Source organism: Amblyomma americanum, chromosome 9 (assembly GCF_052857255.1).
Source record: "Amblyomma americanum isolate KBUSLIRL-KWMA chromosome 9, ASM5285725v1, whole genome shotgun sequence".
Lineage (NCBI taxonomy): Eukaryota > Metazoa > Arthropoda > Arachnida > Ixodida > Ixodidae > Amblyomma > Amblyomma americanum.
Genome location: NC_135505.1, coordinates 51,683,507 through 51,703,940, shown reverse-complemented (window position 1 = coordinate 51,703,940; position 20,434 = coordinate 51,683,507).

Sequence of the window (20,434 nt, the reverse complement as noted above, 5' to 3'; positions counted from 1 at the left end):
CCCCGCCGTGGGCATGTGCCATTAAGCCTGAGGATGCCATCATCATCATCAGCGCTAGTGAATTCATTCGATTGTGGGGAAAAAAGACGAAAAATTCCGGTATTCCACACGCTGACCTGTTCACGCGAGATCCGTTGTTCGCGCACAGACAGAAATTCTACGGTCGCTCTCATGACACACACTCGCTTCCCATTAGATTAGGAAGCAAAAGCAAACCCTAGTTAAACCCAGCAGTTGAAAAATGCACAGCCGGTCATACTATGTCATCAGATAATTATTGTGTATGCAGCTTAGGCTGTCCATTTCGCTTCGCATTGATCGCCTAAATTTACACTGCATTTGGAATTTGATATCGACTTGGGGTCTTCGTAGGGAGAGCTTCTGGATTGGGATGATGAAATATCATAACAGAATCATAACAAAAATTGAATCCTAATATGAATGGGAACAAAATTTGAGTGGATCGGCAAATGTAAGACAATGGAATTAAAATTGCAGCAGACTAGCAACAGGAAGAGAAATTCAATTCGATTTCCGAGACATCAGTCTGATTGGGCACCCTTAAATCTTCTCGATCCGGAGCTGACTGAGCTTCTTTTGCATAAAGTCTTATGAACTTGAAAGGCGGTGGATTGTGGATTTCATAGAGGTCACATCCGCTTTGAAATGCATGCCTCTGCCATCAGCTACTACTGAGAAGCTTTTGGCTTTCTAAGGGCCTAACCATAGGCCTGTAAAACGAGCCGAGCCACAAATGTCACCCGGATGCCGAGACGTTACTATACTTTGCAACACATGCTTAAAATTTCTTCACATACAGCCAATCAATATCGCCTAAAGTGCTAATACCTTACCAGAGGAGGGTAATATAATCTTCATACTACCTCACGACGAGCCATACTCTCTGACCAAACTTGAATTGAGTCGTAAAATGTCTTTATCAAGCTAGAACAAGCTTGAAGCCACAAGCCTTGGCAGCGACAAGAATTTAAAGATTTTTAGATATGTTGATAGTTGCAAAAATTACTCATGATGACGGAAAGGGTGTTCTAGTCGAACGAACTTTGGATGTATTTGTCAAGTGCCTATGTTCTTAATTTCAGCCATGAGCTTTCTAAAGATGGCAGCCTACAGTTACTGGACGTTCGACTTTTTCTTAGTGACGCACGTGTTTGCTATATGTACCAGCGAAGGTCTAAAAAATAAGTCAAATTTTAGCCCGGCACATTCTAAAATAATAAAAAGAGGTATTGCCAAGACATGCATTCGTGCTATCCTAGACAAGTCTTGCTCACACAAGGTGATTGAATGTGTGCACCTGCAGGCAGACCGCATTACGAAGGCAGGTTTCCGTAGAGCTCTCGCGACATCCATTGCTGAAGGCCTGTTAAAAAAGATAAACGCTGGGAAACAGGCAACGACGTCTGAGATACGAGCTATGAGCGTGCCAGGTGCGCGGCACTGCCCTATATCCACCAGCTGACAAACAGCCTAAAGAAGATGGCGTAGAAAGGCAATCTCGGATTTCCGCACTGCACCAGTTAAATTCGGCAAATTGTGCAAGACTGTTCATGCCCCCCCCCCCCAAAAAAAAAAAACACGCATTGCCCGATAAAAACATCAAATGCTGTACGTGGCTTCCGAGACCAATGTTGTCTACAAAATTACCTAGTCACGCGGGAATTGCCACATCGGTCAAACTGGCAGTTGCATCACTCTTCGGCTAATGGAGCACATGCTGGGTGTCGAGGCACCATCATGTTTGGGGGAGTGACCGTCACAATGCAAACGTTGTGAGGATAAATCTGCTCCCATAGGTATAATCAGACACGGGTAATTTTTTCAAGTTTAGATCAGAAGGAACGTTAAACACTCGAAGCCTGCCTCGTTTACATGGAACGACCGTCGTGCGTAAACAACACATCCTTATCATTTTCATTGAAAGAATTACAGTTATAGAACTGGCGGGTGCCGTTGCAAATGGGCTTTGGGATGCGATATTTTGTACATGTTTGCCTATATATTATTAAATGTGTCTGTCTGGAATAAAGGCAGTTGATTCAAGCGTTCGTAGTGTCTGCCTCTCTTCTGGGCTTCTCTTTAGCGCTACTTACCATGTGCCTTGAGTCCTTAAGCTGTTTCCTCTGTGAATCCTCTCAGAATATAATAATTTTATTTTTTTATTCTTACCAAATCGGTCCAGTAGCTCTGACGTCCTATTTCAGTAGAAGTAATGCGATTCGTATAAACAAATGCGAGAGAATCACTATCCTTTAGCTTTTTGTCTTTCGTGCCGATTGAGGTGGTCGCCAAGTGAAAGTTCTGATACAGCATTCCGACTCATAGCAATGCAACAAACTGCATCCCTTTCTGTTGTCCTTAATATTATCCAGTCGACCAAACCACAAAGCGCTAGTGCCAGAAGACCAGCTAATTTCATTACTCTGCCTATCTAACTTCCAGAGTTCTATCATGCCTTGTTTCCCCAAACTTCGCGTGGTGATACGGCGAGAAATGATTTACAGTTGGCAAGTGTAAAAAAATGGCAATGCTATATTCATCGTTCCTACAATGCCATGCATACGACTATTTTGTTTGCATAAATGCTTTTCTTAACGCAAACGCACTTTTTTTTTTCTTCAAGCATTGCTCACCATACCTCGGAATACGCAGGAAGCTTAACATCGAAAAAGTACCTTCGACGTAGAACTGGTTAACCTTACGGACAAGTACTCTTTAGTTTTCAAGTTTTTTCCTATGGCTTTGTGTTTTTTCTCAATTAGTAGATGAGAAAATAAATTATGTTGCCATATTTTAACATAAGGTTGAATACACGACAAAAGGGTCTAGTGAGTTGAAGAGAAATGCTTTATTTAAGGAAAACGATTCATATTGTGAGAATTCAAAACATTCAAAGAAGTACGCGATAAAGGTCGATCGATTTTCTGATGACACGCTTCATAACATGATCCAAAGTAAATGCATTTCCTAATGGCTGAAATTTAAAAATCATAATCACGGAGTAATTAACCTGTCTTAGAACATTATTCAATTATCACTCATTATCCATCTTCCTTTTCTTTTGGGCTGACGTCAGCGTGACGGTAGCGTCATAGGAAAGCAGCAAGAGGCCAGTCTCATAAATCATGACGTAAACAGTCCCCAAGCCATGACCGCCTTCGTCATTCGCCGCATAACACAGCCAATGGCGAAGCCCAGTCGCCAAAGAGCCAATCGTCTGAATGCTTCCTACGTACGCTTGAAATGCGCTGTTACATAAACGAAAACCAGAGACCAAGGATACAAGGACAAATGGATCCAAATCGAAAAATATATTTTGCCCTTTTAAAATACATATATAAAACAAGATAAATAATATTTTGATTTAGTTTGTCTTAGTGTATACTCTTCAAGCATGCTATTATATAATAACGTGGAATGTGGGCCTAGTGGAGGCTTGTTTATGGCTTAACGGGGTTCAACGTCGCAAAGCAGCTGAGGCTATGAGGAGCGCCGTAGTGAAGGGCTCCGGAAATTTCGACCACCTGGGGTTCTTTAACGTGCACTGACATCGCACAGTACACGGGCCTCTAGAATTTCGCCTCCATTGAAATTCGACCGCCACGGCCGGGATCGAACCAGCGTCTTTCGGGTCAGATAATGGTATCTTGTGTCATTGAGGTAGGGCAAAAATAACTGCATATACAGATCATTATGCAGGCACGCACATGAATTCTGGCACCAACAGTTTCCGTAAAGAACTAGGAAGTAGAAAGAACTGCTTGTCACCAAGAATTTTTCACCTTTATTTTTAAGAAAGGACGCTGCCAATGAAACGGCGAGTTTGGTGAAACGTTTCTGTTTATGAACTATTTTTGTAAACACCGGGTCTTCGTGACTCTGGCGACACAAAATTGTGAGGAAATGTGCAGTACAGACTTAAAAATTGGCGGTGGTTTAGCTCTGCATAAACCTGAAGTGACGCAATAGGTATAGCTAGCCGAGTGGAACTTGATCATTTGAATTGCAAAGTAATTCTTTCGCCGCTCTGTTTCGCAGGGCGTTCCTTCTTCATCTTCGTCCCACTTGACTCAGCTGTGGCCGCTCGGCTTCGCCGGCGCGCCGCTGACAGCAGCAGCTGCTCCGCACCACGTGGCTGGTCACGTGACCAACCTCGTGACGAACCACGTGATCAGCCACGGCGCCGGCAGCTGCTGCGCACCACGTGACCAACCACGTCACGGCCAAGGGCCCAGTGGCCCCGTGGCTGCGCAGCCACAGGGTGGCAGCGCAGCCACCGCCATGGCTCGAAATGCTACCGTAATGTATTATCGCTAAAAAAACACGTCTTGGTGGGTGATGGTTCCCAACTGTAAGCGAGGCCCTCCTCTTGTGCTCCCGGCCTATCACGAATTCCGCGGCTTGAGACGGCGGAGCACTTCGTGATTGTACAATATAAGGGGATGAGATCACATCAGTGCTTCTGCTGGTTGCAATGCGAATTTCGAGGCCAAAAAACGTACGCATACTTGACGATAAACTAGAAAAAGAAATTCAAGATTGAATTCCCCAGATTTCGATTTTCCTGTGACTAGGATTGCTAATTTTTCAGCACATTGCAATAATAATAATAATAATAATAATAATAATAATAATAATAATAATAATAATAATAATAATAATAATAATAATAATAATAATATTAATAATAATAATTGGTTTTTGGGGAAAGGAAATGGCGCAGTATCTGTCTCATATATCGTTGGACACCTGATCCGCGCCGAAAGGGAAGGGATAAGGGAGGGAGTGAAAGAAGAAAGGAAGAAAGGGGTGCCGTAGTGTAGGGCTACACTGATTCTCATTTTGGCACATCATTCCTAAGATACTAATGAGTGCAATAAATATGTAGAGTTTCGTGCAGGCATGCGATATATTTAAAGGTATTTTGTTAGAAACGTTTTATTATAAATATGCATGCTTGAGATGAACCTTTATTCTAAGAGTACCTGGCATCTAAAAAGAACTAATAGCTTTGTTCAACGGAAAAGGGCTTTGCTCATATGCTGACAAAATTAAACCAATCCGATTTCTTTCTAACTTTATTATAATGTTGATTTTAATTGCTCAATATGTATACCACATATTAAAAAATAAAATGCTCACACATTAGCAGGACAGGACAAATACCTCTACCCAAATTTGGATACATATCATGAGATTGTAAATTAAATATGTTTAATTGCCGCGTCCCCTCTTAATAGGCAACGCGAGGAAACTTGAACGTGAGGTTGGCAGGATAAATTGATCTTCCTGAAGCATATTTTCCTGCTTCAGAACAATGAATCAAGTTCGGAAATCTGCACACGAGACGCCAATCAGCTCAGAAGTCAAGAGTTCGTTGATGGTCTATTATAAGTCAAGCTACAACTGACTTCAATTCGTTTCAAGTTTACTGAGTAACGCACACAATAATACTGAATACAATAAAATCAGTAGAGAAGGAGGTCCTATAGTACGCGACTGTCGGTGGGATCTCCGAAACAGTCCATGGGCATTGTCACAGTGCTAGAGTTTAAGTCAACTTTGCAGACCATTATTGGTGAAGCTCTGAGGGTTACGCCATCACTTACAGGAGTCAAGAGCTGAGCTGAAGTCTGCTCCTCCTTGAACTTTGGAACTGTGGTGCCCGGATGCACAGGAACACAAGCCGGGGGGCCTTGCGTTCCGACATCTCATTCTTTGAAATGATGAGTCGACATGTAGCGTAGTGTACAGATGATAGGGGTGTGTTCTACTCGCCTATGTAGGTTGCTATGCTCTTACACAGCTCTAACAGAGAAACTAAAAAAAAAGAGAATGAGCCGGTGGAGAGAAAGCAACAGTTTGAAAATAGCTAATCGTCTCCTGCAGCAGCAGCTCCTATTTTACGAAAGGAACTTGGATAAATACTTAGAGCAAATAAACAGGTTTTCTTTTGGCTTCGGCCAGATGGCTGAATACTGTGCTTCCTGGACTCCCTTTGTCCTACCGTGTTCCGTATTACCTATGAAATTAGAAAATATCCGCGATATATCATTAACCTTTACGTTAAGAACTAAAACGCTGTCGCATTGGATGTTCGCATTTCGAAGGCGCTCCACTGGAGAAAGGGAAAGCTTGTAGGAAGCAATTTAACTACGGGATGAAAAAAAAGTTCCAGATGCGTTCCCGATTGAGTCGTTGCTTTAGATTTGCTTGCCGAGCTATATAGCCAAAAGATTCTTATCAGTTTTGACTTGCATAAAAGGACATAGTGAGCTGGGAGGTGTAACACTAGATGCGTTCTGCGTTACTTGTCTGCTGCATGCGCATGAGTTCTTTGCCTCTGCCGTCGTTATATCTGATATGTAGTCAATTTTTGTTGTGCTGAAGTAGCGTGCGTGATCTTAAAACACCGATGAAATGGGTTCAACTGCGGCGTCAAGAAGCTCAATAACTTCAGGAAACGAAAATCAAAATGAAGCCATCTGTTCAGCTGGCCATATCCCCTAGAACGTGGTGAACACCGGAACTTAAACGAAGCCCGACACGACAGATACAGACATAATGGCATGTGCTAATCTCCAGTGCGAAGAAATAGACCTAGCAGCTGAAATTCAGAGGAATCCAAGAGATCAACGCGGCGCAAGGGTCTAGGGGACGAGGCAACAACAGAAGGAGATGGTCCCAAGCGGAAATTGACAGTTCGAGTGGCAGCTACGATTAGTGAAGTCAACAAGATACATTACCTGCTTTACTTTGAGTATTTAACACGACAAAATTACTCAGTGTTTCGCTAGGCATTTTCTATTAAATCTGTAAACTTTTCCTGGGTGCTCGTATAGCGCAATAGCACAGCATGAGAGGATCGAAATGAAAATCACACCGTGTTCAATCCTTATGCAATGTGCAGCGATTACTCTCAGCGCACTTGAGCTCCGCCCTTCCCGTTTTGAGTTACTTTTGATTTGTTCCTTATCATACAATACAATACAATGCTATAAAATATTTTTATTCCAAACAACGAACACAATGTACGTGTTTGTGGTGTAGAGGGAAAAAGACGCGCAAAATTGGCTTGACAATGGTCACCGTCATCAATGGTTTGTCCGGCAGCGCGGTGCTCAGCAATGTCACAAAGTAATCGGGATCATAATAATAGCAAGAAAATAACATTGATTCAGGAAACGCGAGGTTAGTTTAAAATTTTCCGCGATCAAAAAGTTGTGACATGGACTTATTTTTTTTTTTTTTGTGAAAGACTGTCAATGTAGAAAACACAAAAATAACTTCAAACAGACGTTAACAAAACCAAAATGTGCACGACACTACAGAAGCAACCCGAGTAATCTCTTTGAAGATATGGCTGAGCAGTTTTCTTTAGTGAAATAAAACTGGTTCAAAGCAGAGGGTAATGTATGCCTTAGGGCTTGAAAGCCATAATTTTTGCGCGGTCGTGGTAAGTACCAAAAATCTTGATCGCGTATTAGGTGAGGGGCTGGGTTTTCTCTGAGGTAAGTAAGGTATGAGGTAAGTAAACTAAAGTTCTGATGAATTTGGATCCTATAAACTGTTAATAATTGATATTCATGTAACCTACGAACATTTAGAATACTGTATCGAAAAAATAGCTGTGCCATCAAATTGCCGTCCATGTAAACATAGTGCAGTGCCTGGCTGGACTGGGTGCAATCTCGGGTACAAGCTCTGCACCAAGCTGATTTTTATAAAACATCAAATTATCAATGAAAGTTTAATAGTTTATGGTTTGTGGGGGTTTAACGTCCCAAAGCGACTCAGGCTATGAGAGACGTCGTAGCGAAGGGCTCCGGGAATTTCCACCACCTGGGGTTCTTTAACGTGCTCTGTAAGTTGAATATTTCTTTTCCGAGAGATTTGCTGAACTAATGTGATCGCTATGAGGAATCGCACTTCACATGCAACGTGCTCTATATTAGTGCTCTACTTTCAGATCCATCGAAAATGCATTAAACTTTAAATGCGCTATCGTATATCTGCAAAGACCACCAAATGTATACAAACATTTCTGGCAGCAAACTTCTCATCGGAGAAAACAAGAATCTCCGAAGGGTCGCTGTTTATACTCTGCGCATTTAAGCCAGAATGTTGTGAACCATGAAAAGCGCCTGATAAAATTTAGAGTAAAAAATGAACGAAACGACGCAGGACTCCAAATAAAATCGCGAAATATGTGTTTAATAAGTACAACAAAATACGCTAATTAGCGTTACGCGGAAAAGGGTGGAAAAGTAGACATTTACACGCCGATGAATAGACGCATTACTAGGCGCGAGAACTTTAAGGAACCAAAAAAAAACTAGATTTTTGCACCATACTTCAACTACAGTAAATGGACAGACAAGATATACTTAAATAGTTTAATGAAGTTGAAGTTGAAGTTTATTTTGCAACAAAGTGTTGTGAGGAAGGCCAGGGAAAACCTGAAAAACGGCTTGAGGGATCCTGACTTCCCTTTACACAGCAGCATTGACGGTGGAGGAAGCACGAGAACGAACAGATAAAAGAAAAAAATGGGAACATCATGGAAGCATATGCATCATATAATTAATATATACTTGTAAATAAAAAATAAATATCGGAATGCAGCATGCAGAAAAATAAAGACTGCAGGAGGGGGGGCGGGGGGGGGGGGAAGAGGGGTGCTCACGACAATTGCAACCTAAACCTACATGAATCTTTGTTGCAATTCTTGTATAGAAACATTGGACAAGTCAAGATTGTCACGGCAGTGCAGCTGGTTCTATAATTTAGGTAAAGTGTATTCCAACATCTGATGATCATAATTGTCACGATAAATCTTAACATTCCAAAGCTCTATGCTGCGCACATTAAAAACTTTTTGTTTTTCACTAAACCAGCCAGATTAATCAACGCATCATCGTTTTTCGTTATTGCGAGTTTATATTTATGACCCAGCCTGTCGTCATATATGCATTTTATTGGTATAATGTTGTGTATTTTGAGAAGATTTGCGGTGTGAACAAATTATGGCACTTTGCTTGCAATGCGTGCGATTCGTTTCTGTAAGACTAAGTTTATTAAGATTTCCTGCTGTTGTTGCCCACACGAGGCATCTGTAGTTAATTAAGTACAGAAGAGAATAAAGAGCTGTGGAGTAACATGTTAACCGCTCTAGGAAAGTAAATTTTGACGGCGCATGATACCGTCAGTTTTGGAGAGCTTGTTACCTGTGTAGCTGATGTGGTCAGTCCATGATATATCGTCGGCAAAGTAGACGGCCAATTTTTTTCCAGACTGTAAGAAATCTACTCTGGTATTGTTGATTTCAATCAGAGGCAACGGAAAGTGCTTACGTCGCGAGTAAAACATGACGGCTTTAGTTTTATTAACATTGATTTTTAAATGGTGGTTAAATGCTTAAGCATTTATTGCTCCCAAGGTTTTGTTTGTTCGGTTGCCAAGGTCAGCAGTTGAAGTACCAGAAAAAAAAAACAGACTATTGTCGTCAGCATAAATAATCTACTTGGCAGTTCTATCGACGTAGGCAATGTCACTAACATTGAGAACAAAAAGAAGGGCCCAAAATATCCCCTTGTGGAAATACAGAAACTACCGATTTCAGCTTGGAACATTAACCAGCTCTACTAACGAACTGGGACCTATGTCGCAAATACGAGAAATTAACCAGTGGGCTTTGCCTCGAATGCCATAATGATCCAATTTTTTTAGCAAAATAGAATGATTAACTAAATCACACGCTTTTGAGAAATCTAAAAATAATCAGAGTACTAGATTTTTTTACACAAAGCTTTGCAGTATGAACTGTTTCTGAGCAAGAGGAGCTACATCTCTCGATTTGTGTTTGGAAAAGTCATACTCAGCAGTAGTAACAATGTTATATCTGTGAGTGAAAGACGACAGCCGTTTTAGAATAACATTTTCCAAACGTTTAGAAAAAAACAGGCAAGATTGATATAGGGCGATAGTTTCCCAATTCATTTTTGTTTCTTTTTTAAACGCTACTATAACTTTGTCTGCATAAGACGCGGGAAAATGCCAGACAGCAAACACAGATTAAAAATATGGGCAGGGCAAGGCGCAAGAAAATGGATGACAAATTTTATGGGATATAGGACAAATCTGCGTCACTATCTGATGAGTGACGAAAAGAAATAAAGTAGTCGTTGAAAGCATTCGCTAACTGAACACATTTTAACTCATTTCCATCCTGCATAATTTGCGCTGTTGATTCTAGACAGTTTATTAACATCGACTTTAACGCCTTCCAGACATTTTCAGATCGCTCCTGAGTTGAAATAAATCGGTTAAAAATATCTTGCTTTTTAGCAACGCGAACTTCTTTAGTGACAAAATTCCTATATTTCTTGAACTGTTTCAACGCTTCAGGACACCTGCTTCTCAAAAATAGCTTGTAAAGTTTATCTCGTTCCTTTATTAACTGCAACATTTCTTTGTCGATCTATGGTTTCCTACTTTTCTTTGTGTAAATTTCTTCAGAGGGTAAGAGATATAGTAACTCTCGCAGAATGTTTCTAAAAATTTTTTATATGCTTCATCAGGGTCGCTCTCTGCAAAAACTGCTTCCCAGCTAACGATAGATAAGCGCTGCTTAAACTCACATAATATGCGATCATTTATCAGTCCAGAAGATGATCGTTACAGTTGTCGCTTAGAACTTAGACTCATATTGACAAATATTTTTATTGGCAAGTGATCGCTAATAGCTCGAGCGAGAGTACTGAATTTTAGGCTTTCTGGATTAAAGTTCGTGATTAAGAGGTCTAAGAGCGTTTGAGAATCAGAGGTAATCAGTGTAGGTGACATGAAACCATTTTCACGGAAATGAACGTTTAGTGGGCTCTTGAGTTCTATTGCGGTGCTACTATTAAATCGCATATCAATATTAAGGTCACCACCTAGAATTAACTGATAATGGTTCATGTTGACAAGTTCTAAGAATTAATCTAAAAATCAAAAGAACTCAGTGTAACTGCTAGCGGGTGGCCGATAGCATACAGAAAATATCTGCGTTCCAAACCTAACTGTAAGAACTTCATAACTAGGTGTTATACAACAATATACAAAAGCATTTCGGATTCCAAATCATTCGAAACTCACACAAAAACACCTCCTCCTCTTCTAGCAGGGCGGTTCACATAGTAACACTTGTATGTTGGACTGATATAAACATCCTCTAGACAGGCAAACCAAGTTTCCGAAAACATAACATTTAAGCGTGTTTGCACTTCAGCGAAAAAACAGACAAGTTCGTCATGCTTGTTTTGACCGGATCTCAGATTAAAATTACTGCAGGTGCAACATTGCGAGTTATTACAATTAACGTAACTACTGAAGTCAACAAATCGACTAGATGAGTAAAAAAGGATGCCATAGAAAAACAAAGTTACACCGCTATTTAACACAAATTACTTGCTTCACACTTTGTTAAGATCTGCTTCACAATGAATGGAAATCGCAGGATCACGTTCTTTCTAACAAACTCTTTTCCGTTCCGGTGCCAATACAGCATTAAAAAGGATAAGCAGTATTGAAGAGGCACGTTAATTGTAACACCATAAAATTTAATTGAAATACAAAACAAAAAAGAGACTGCAGATTAAGAAAATAGAAGCAGTTATTAAGAGCAGTGCTTTTTTATTTATCTTAGCTATGCAAGCTTGAAAACACTTAAGTATGAATGATATGGTTTGAAATGACTGTTAAAACAAAATTTACATTCGTCGTTTTTTTTTGTAATTAGAGCTAGGTTGATAATATACAAGAACCCTCTCGAGTTATTTACCGCTGAACTTTTTGGCGGTTGTGAATAAATGACAGTAGCTGTCAAAGCAATGTTGAGTGAAAATAACGTGATTTGTCGAGAAAACTGCGAACTAATCAGTGCTTAACTCTTTTTAATTCCAGTTCTTCTGGTGTTCCCTCGAGAGATAGTTTTGAGGTCGCGTTCCGACTCTTACCGACATGGAACTGATACGTTGTCAAAAGCATTTATTATTATTATTCAGCCGAGAGTAACACGAAGTGCTACAAACGGAAGAAGCAAGCTTATATCCGCAATCTTCCTTTCCAGACTCATCGGTTCTATTAAGTTTTGTTCCAACATTCGCATGAGGGCATGGCGAGGAATGCTTTACATTCAGAAAGAGTAAATAATTCCCATCTTTCTTCGTTGTTCATAGTGCCACACACCCAGCTCTTTTATGTGAAAAAAAAATGCACTACTAATGGAGAGGCATTTTTTACTTTCAAGAACTGTGCACTGAACCTCAGATACAGAGGACGCCTAACATCGCAAAAAGGCAGTTGTACTGAGAACTATTAATTAAATTCCTGATTTACTCCATTGGTTTTACGTTTTTTTCTCATCCATTAGCCGGGATAGTAAACGTCAGGGATGACAGCTCGAAAACACAGGCTAAAGCTATTATATCTTCAAAAGGTTCATAACACGACATATGAGGCTTTGGAGCTCAAAAGGAATGCACTGCAAGAGGAAAACAAAACACATAGTGAGAATTCCAGACATCCAGCATGTGATCAATCCTATGAACATAAGCCTCATACCATGTTCCTAAGAAAATGGTGCGCGAGTGTTTGAAAATTTAGTTAAATGCGCGGAATAACAGGTGTCAGGGCCGTAATCCAGAAGGATTGATTATTAGTTTTCATTTAATTTGGCGTTACGTTAGCGTGACCCTGCATCAGACAAAGCAAGCAAGTCATCATTCACAGAAATCACAACATAGGTGGTCGCCACGCTGGTGGACGCACCGGCTGAGCATTGGCAGCGTTACGCAGCCAATGATAAGATTACCGGTCGCCAGAGAACAATGGCCCGGTCGCTTACCACGGATACGTCCGAACTGTGGCTAGGTGATTGAAAACCAGTTGTGAACGCCCTAGTACCAGATGGACACGAAATGAAAAATGCATAGTGGAGCTCTGCTGAACGCGGCTCTGAAATCGAGCAGCAGCTCATCCGGGTTGCTCTTGTATTGGGTTACACCACCTTAGGGTTGGTATAAGTGTTGAAATGTTGTTGTCCAGGTATTGCATCCGCAGCGTGGGCTATAGCTTCGAATATGATATAAACGACCAGAATTGTTTAATATATCCTGTGAGAGCGTTTATGACAATCAGTTAAGTTTGCTACGCCGTCAAATGAATCACTACTGTAGTGTCAACTAAAAATTCCAGACAGCTTATTTCTACAGCTCTAAGCACCCCATTCACTGTTTGAGAAATTTAAATACGTTCGCAAACAACAACTAAGCAAGCATCATTTTCTGTTGTCTGAACGCTTGGAAAAACTATTTGGGTTAAGGTAAGAATTTATTGTGTGCAGTAAAATTCCAGCTGCGGAGTCGATGTTTTTATTTACACGTTTAAAAAGTGCGATCCAAAGTGTAGATATAGCGTTGCATCATGTTTGAATTCCTTGGTGCTACATATAAAGCTAATATTACCTCCAAATTTTGTTAATTGCTTTCTGCGAGCAACCAAGAGGAGGTAACCTCATTACACTTTCGATATCAAAAGCTGTATATATTCTCTAGAATAAAAAGAAAAAACAGATTACATCGCGTTGTGTGACCCCATTTTTGTTCGCGGAAAAATATGATTTTTTATTATTGACTAAGAGTCTTCTTTTTATTGAACGCCGTTCTCTACTACAACAATCCTTGCAGATGACAGCGTCTCATCCGTCCTTATGTAAAGGTGCCTTGTATGAGATCCTAAATCTTATAGGTCTTTCAGAATTTTCGTACCTGCTGTGCTCTTTCCTAAGTTTGTTCAAAATTAAGCCGCCTTTGCAAGCAAATGTTTATACATAGATGTAGATCATATCCTACGCACTCTCTTCTTATAAGGTAGCAGGAAGACCGAGAACCAACTATATGAGTCAACATATAGACGATTAAATAATTTCTCTTTCTACTGTGTACCCATCCTTAATTATCCTGGCGAATGAAAGTATAACAACTCCTCGCTTTAAAAAAGAACTATACCGCACCGTCCTGCTTTCTTCAAGCTAGTAATACTTTTACCCGGTTCCTAATGCTTCCATGATCTATTTAATATTTCTTGCTCCAGTTGATGTGTTGTTGTACTGTGCATCCCTTGCGTCATTTTGTAATAATGCATTTCTTGTAAATTGTTATTGTACTGTGTCTTCTTTCTTCTAATGTTTCTAATTATGTCTACTGTTTATGAGTTATTGCGTAGGAATATAACTGCGTTCATTTGCATGAAATGTCATCCTGCTATCTGTCTGGTGCGTAAGCCCGTGGTGAAGACTTTGTCAGGGACACATATAAGTTTCATTCTGCTTCACCTCGTGTCTGTACTACATACTTTTGTATTTATGTCATAAATAACATGAACTGAATTTACCTGAAATAAAAACTACCGCTCATTGGGTTTCAGTGGGTTTCGCCATTGCTCATTGCGGCTACAGTTGTAGGACACCAACCCTTCAAAACTGGTACCCACTCTAAGCCTCAGAAACACACCACAACAGCCACCTGACACAGCTGTTTCTCCCAGAATTTCATGCCGCCTGTGCTGTGCATCGGAGCGGACGAGGTTAGCTTTAGCGGCTAATAGAACGTGTCTTATCATTTCGTTAACAAGGTGTACAGGAGAGTGATCGTCTTTCACTTACAGCAGGTTGTCGAGTTCTCAGAACACGTGTCGTTTACCGTGTGTGTATAACGTTCCTTTGGAGCTGACTAGCAAATCATGTCGTACAAAAGAGCAAGCTGCCGAGCTAGTTGGTGATGCATGCTGATTAATTAGTGAAAGCTTTTTTCTGTCCTCTCTTCAGTCCCTCGCTGGCATTTCTGCGCACCCTTTTAACAACCTCATGTCGTGTCGCTGACCTTAACAATACATAATAGCTTTAGGCAATGTTTCCGATCCGTCATGTGTGACGTTTATCTTCCCAGACACCGTTTAAAAAAAACTACTACCAAGGTAAAATAAAACAGCAAGCTTAATATTGCTTTGTTATGTTCATGAATTTGGTGTCTGGTGCTGTTTTGGCGGTAGTGGTTTCAGATCTTACCGTTTGCTGGCGGTTATCTTTCTTCTTCTTTCTAGCCAGTTATTTTATCAGCGATGATGTAGTTAATGTTATTCTCGCTATGAATATATATGAAATAATGAAACAAAAAAACATTTCCCAGCCCCTATCATTGAACACAACAGATAAATTTATATTACAACAGAGTTTGGTGTAGTATTTTGGGGTCCGACAACTGAAATTTCTGTTAACAGGTCATTTTTTCGTATAGAGCAGTCTCCTGGCGTAACAACGAAGAGTTCTGTCGCAGCGACACACAACTTCCCAATACAAAAGAAGAAACTGCCGTAGCATTTTTGTTTTAGATTGGGACCGGCTCTGTCGCATTCTCTGACTGGGATGATACTCGCTTCCGCGGACTTCTATTACTTGAGATGTGTGTCATAACGTGCCATTAAAATACTTTTCTTGTCTGCTCAATAGCTCAACAAGAGCTTCGATTCTAGCAGTCTTGATGTCACAGTTAGCACAAGAAGGTCTCGAGCAGCTCTTGACGCTCTCCGTTCGATGACGTCCCACATGACATTCACTGCAATACAGGGCGCTCTACATCCGCCGCTATCGAAGAGGGTGGCGGTGATGAACACCATCTGGGCTAGGTAACGCACAACACATCCCCGAGAGTCGATTGAACTGCCGCCGCCTTAGCTTAGTTTGTAGAGCACTGAACACGAAAGGCAGAAGAGATGGGTTCGCATCCCACCAACAGCTTGTGGTTTTTTTCTTCTGCTTTCTAATCAGCAATCTTTCAGCGAATGAAATCAAAAGCTAAAAATGATAGCCCCCTTTATTTGCTTGATTTAGCCCACAAATTTCAGATAAAAACATTTCATTATAATTTTTGTTCATTGGCTTCCATCAGATACAGCCTGTCATAACGAGCACCTCATATCCCTCCCCATATATATATATATATATATATATATATATATATATATATATATATATATATATATATATATATATATATATATATATATATATATATATATATATATATATATATATATATTTGTGTGTCAATCGAGCCCCTCATTTCCTTTACCTTGTCTGCTAATAGCTTAACTGGGGTCTCGGTTCTGGCAGGCCTGCTGCCATAGGTAGCATAAGAGGGCTTTCTCACAGTTTCCGCCCTCGCCGTTAGATGACGTTCGACGTCACAATCGCGGTATAACAGGACGTGCTACGTCCACCGCTATGGTCGAAGGTGGCGCTGGTGAACACTCTCAAGGTTCGCTTACACGAAGTAAACAGAAATACCCACGAAAGCAGCAGATTGGACAGCCGTCGCCGTAGATCAGTTGGTAAGAGCACCGGACGCGATATTCGAAGGTCGTGAGTTCGGATCCCACAGGCGGCATGGTTGTTTTTCCTGCTGCTTTGTAAGTAATTTTCTTTAAACCGATCGATTGGCACTGCAAATATTAAAAAAAGATTAAAAACATTCCTCTATGCACCTTGGTTTCCGTGACTGTTGGCTCCCTTCATATGTTTGTCAAAAACGAGTCCCTCATTTCCTTAACCTTGTCTGCTAATTGCTTAACGAGGGTCTCGGTTCTGGCAGTCTTGATGCCATAGGTAGCATAAGAGGGCTCTCGCACAATTTCCGCCCTCGCCGGTAGATGTCGTTCCACGTCACACTCGCGGTAATACAGGTCGTGCTACGTCCGCCGCTATGGACGAGGGTGGCGCTGGTGAACACTCTCAAGGTTCGCTTACACACAATAAATATAAATACCTCCGAGAGCAGCAGATTGGACAGCCGTCGCCGTAGCACAGTTGGTAAGAGTACCGGACGCGATATTCGGAGGTCGTGGGTTTGGATCCGAACGGCGGCATGGTTGTTGTTTTTCCTGCTTTATAAATTATCTTCTTAAAGCGATAGATTAATTTATGTATTATCATTCCACTGATTAGCGCTACACAAAAAAAAATTAAAATATTCCTCTATGCACCTTGGTTTCGGTGACTGTTGGCTCCCTTCATAAGTTTGTCATAAACGAGTCCCTCATTTCCTTATCCTAGTCTGCTAATCGCTTAACGAGGGTCTCGGTTCTGGCAGTCTTGATGCCATAGGTAGCATAAGAGGGCTCTCGCACAGTTTCCGCCCTCGCCGTTAGATGACGTTCCACGTCGCACTAGCGGTTATACAGGACGTGCTACGTCCGTCGCTGTGGACGAGGGTGGCGCTGGTGAACACTCTCAATGTTCGCTTACACACAATAAATATAAATACCCACGAGAGCAGCAGATTGGCAGCCGTCGCCGTAGCTAATTTGGTGAGAGCACCGGACGCGATATTCGGAGGTCGTGGGTTCGGATCCCACCGGCGGCATGGTTGTTTTTTCTCCTGCTTTATAAGTAATCTTCTTTAAGCGAACGATTAATTTAAGTATTATTATCCCACTTATTAGCGCTACACATAAAAAAAATATTCCCCTATGTACCTTGATTTCGGTGACTGTTGGCTCCCTTTATATGTTTGTCGAAAACGAGTCCCTCATTTCCTTAACCTTGTCTGCTATATGTATATATATATATATATATATATATATATATATATATATTACGGGGGATTTTAGTCCGGGAGATAAAACCGTTTTAATTAACTGCACCTGAGCCAGTTCAAAACCGCCTGAGTCCACCCCGTGATCGCGTACGCTGCCGCGCGGACGCCGACCACTGCGGGCCGTGCCCTGAGGGAAGAAAAGATCGAACCACTGGCTGACACGAAGAACAATAGCGCCACCTAGCAACAACATAACGCCAGTGCTACAACAATAACGCCCATGGTACAACAACAATACCGCCAGCTAGCAACAAAATGCGCTAAGGAATCGATGTCGTCCAACTCACCAGCAAGGTTAAGAGCGAATATTAGCCCACGCTAGAGCAAGGGATACTGCGAGGCCGGACGGGGCGAGATACGGGAACCTGAAAAAAACCAGTCACAAAAGACAATGGACAAGAGAAAGAGTGTACACGCCACAACGACTGGACTGTCAACTGAGATTTATTAGACAAAAACATAGTCCCAGCAAGGCCAGCAGAGCATGCGCAACAGCCGTATCACAACGCACAGCGCATGAGGCACACAAGATACACCTCTACCGTGACCGGCCTAAAAAAACCAAATTCCTTTTCGAGTAAGCGCACCGAAGTTGTGCTAATGCAATCTTGGCTTGACAAACTGATATGGTATGCCTCCAAGATTTCTCGCTCTTGCTTACCCCTGCCTCTACCAAGAATCATTACGTTGCTGAACAGTGGATAACACACACATTCATTGCAATGGCGAGGCAAGCTGGCACCGTCATCGGACCCCAGTGAGATGTGGTGCTCACGCAGCCGGTCATTAATACATCGACCTGTTTGGCCTATCTATACTCTTTCGCATGTGAGGGGGAACTTGTACACGACCTGAGCAACACACGCCGTGAAGCGGTTCTCGTGCTGCGTTGTACAAACGTAGTTCCTTTCCCTGCCTCGAGAAATGCGCGAGCACAGACCCGAAAGCTTGCAAGGGGCAGAAAACACCACACTCACTCCCTGCCTTGCCGCCACTTTTTGATGCCATGGCTCACTTTATGCACGTACGGCATGACCTCGAACTTTTGTCGTTCAGTTACTCCACCATCAGCCGGCTTCGTCCGTTTTTTCTTGAGCTTCTGAAGCAGCGATTCAGCCACTGCTTTCAAAAGATTTTTAGGGAACCCTGTGGCTTCCAAACGTTGGAACTGATTATCAAGGCTCTTCTTTGATAGCGTGGTGACAGCTTCTTTCCAGTGCATTGCGGAAACAATTCATCACAATCCCTCTCTTTACAATCTTTGAGTACGCAGAACCGAACGGTAAAAGAGCGTCCTTGCTTTTAGGTAAAAACATCCAGCATAAATGGCCAGCGCCAAAGAAGGTTATTTGCAGTTCTAGGAACCTGATGGAATGATTGTTAGTGAGCCCATGGGTGAAATTAAAAGCGCGTGAAGAAGCTTTAAAAGCACTCAAAACATCGTTTACTGCTGCAGGCAGAGTGTCATTAGGTAAAAGCTCCAAAAGTACTAAAAAAATTGTCCGAGTACCGAAAAACTTTGGACACACGGTTGTCCTGAAGATGTTGCTAAAGTGTTCTGTCAAATTTCGCTAAAAATATCTGAGAAAGCACTGGAGCGACGCTAGAGCCAATACATATTCCACTTTTCTGAACGAACTAGGAGTCCTTGAATTCAACCACGGTTGATGACAGGTAAAAAGATAACAACTTCAAAAAGGTATCAAGCGACATGACACATGCGTTCTGAAAGTTCACCGTACTGCAAAGATCAATAAGTTCACGCACAGCAACAAAGAGTTAATTGTGGGGAATGCTGTAGAAAAGGTCCTCAATGTAAACTGAAAAAGCCATGTTGGCACCAGGAATACCGCTATTAAGAGCGTCAAACGCCGCTGTGACTGGTTTTTTCAAGTTACTATGAACCAACTGGCCCGCATTTCAACCTTCCGAGATACGGGAGCATGTCGCCCCGCCACTTCCTCGCCCCGATGGCGAAGAGCGGAGCATCGTGCGAAACTTCCGCTCGCGCCTACGATCCCAGCCGAAGAGAGTGATGTAAGCTACGTCTCGCGCGCGAGTGCAAGCAGTCTCGGTGGTGCCCTCCCATGTAAGCTACGGTAACTAACCAGGTAATGTGCCCGTGTATCGCGGGAAAGCCTACAAAGGGGTCTGCAGGGCAGGTCTCTCCAATATATATATATATATATATATATATATATATATATATATATATATATATATATATATATATATATATATATATATATATATATGGGATATGAGGATATGAGGGATACGAAATTCTTCACGGCCACTGATTAAAAATATAGTAAGTTCGGGAAGTCACATTGAAAAACGTAACGAATTTATTCAACGTTTCGACCGGGGACTCGTCTTTGTCAAGAATGATCATACAGTGCATGGACGCGTCTTATTATAGGATGGGACACAGAGGGCATAAAAAGAGAGAATGAAGAAAGAAAGAGGGGGAGAGCGGAACACAGCACTGACACCTACCACATGTTGGGGAAGAAAGGCGCCACGTCGCCTACGCATGAACTCACTGCAGACACACGTGGTGTAAGAGGGAGACCGGGCTGGGTTGGCACGCGGTTAGATCGTAAAAAAGATAGAGAGAAAAGCAATAACAAAGAAAAAACGTTGTGGGGGCTTAACAAAAGAAGGGGAGTGTCCCTCAATTGTGGGCGTCTGTACGCCTCTGCCTGCGTTTGCGT